This window comes from Brassica oleracea, chromosome C3 (genome assembly GCF_000695525.1).
Source record: "Brassica oleracea var. oleracea cultivar TO1000 chromosome C3, BOL, whole genome shotgun sequence".
NCBI lineage: Eukaryota > Viridiplantae > Streptophyta > Magnoliopsida > Brassicales > Brassicaceae > Brassica > Brassica oleracea.
In genome coordinates this window covers 64,263,724-64,264,777 of record NC_027750.1, presented here as the reverse complement: position 1 = coordinate 64,264,777, position 1,054 = coordinate 64,263,724, and positions in this window count along the sequence as shown.

Genomic DNA, 1,054 nt, shown 5'->3' with positions numbered 1-1,054 from the left:
TATACTTGATGAGATCAAGGATGAGACATCAGAAGATGGATGCAGCTCTGTTAGGAGTGATCTTCAGGAAGATCAAGAAGCATCAAGCGTGGAGTCAGGACACGGAGTTGTCTGTGACACAAAGGGGAAAGAGATCGAAGAGCGTCTGGAAGTGGTGCGAGATGATCTTCAGGGGTGTGAAATCACTCCAAGACAATAGCAACGAGTGCAGAGGGCACTCGGTACGGATGGGGAAGGGCTCATGGTCAAGGAGACGACACATGAAGGTAGCCAGGTCCTCAACAGAAGTGGGTCGAGAGGTAGCTCGACAGGTGCGTCAGATCGTGATGCAGTACTTGTTATTCCGCTGCAGCAGGGGCTGTGTCATGAGTATACATGAAGAAACAGACGGGTGGGTCTGTAAGGCTTGACATCTAAGCATCTGTGTTTTAGCTTAGTATGCACTCATGGGGGAGAAAAGCATGGTGTGGTGCACATCTCGTGGGGGAGAAAGACACATTTGGCATGAAAGTTTCCAGGTGAGGAACGTGGTTTCTGAACCAGAAGAGTGTTGTGCTTGATCGGCACACAAAGCTAAAAGGGGGAGATTGAAGATGTAAGATGTCTGTCCTGAAGTAGTCGCTGACGTAGTTGCTGAAGCAGACGTCGTGTTGAGTGGTGAAGACCATGTGGAGTCAAGGTGTTAAGCTAGAGTCATGTAGACTTGGAGAGTAAGAGAGTATCTTGGATATATGTAGAATTGGAGAGCAAGGGAGTATCTTGGAGATATGGAAAGAGGAATAAACTTGAGGAGAAAGTTTATGACTTAAAGAAAGAGGAATAAGTGTATTCCAAGAAAAGGAAAGTTGCACTTATTGTTATGTAAGATGTCCATACATGTTGCCTTGGAGACTAGGGTTTCGAGAACATGGAGAATAACTATAAGATAGCTATGGGATCGTCTGTATAGAGACAAAGACACAGAGGCTGATCTTATAGAGAGAGAGAAGCTCTTGGAAGTGTTCGTGCTGAAGCATGGGCTGAAGTACTTGACGGTAGAGAGACATAAGCGGGT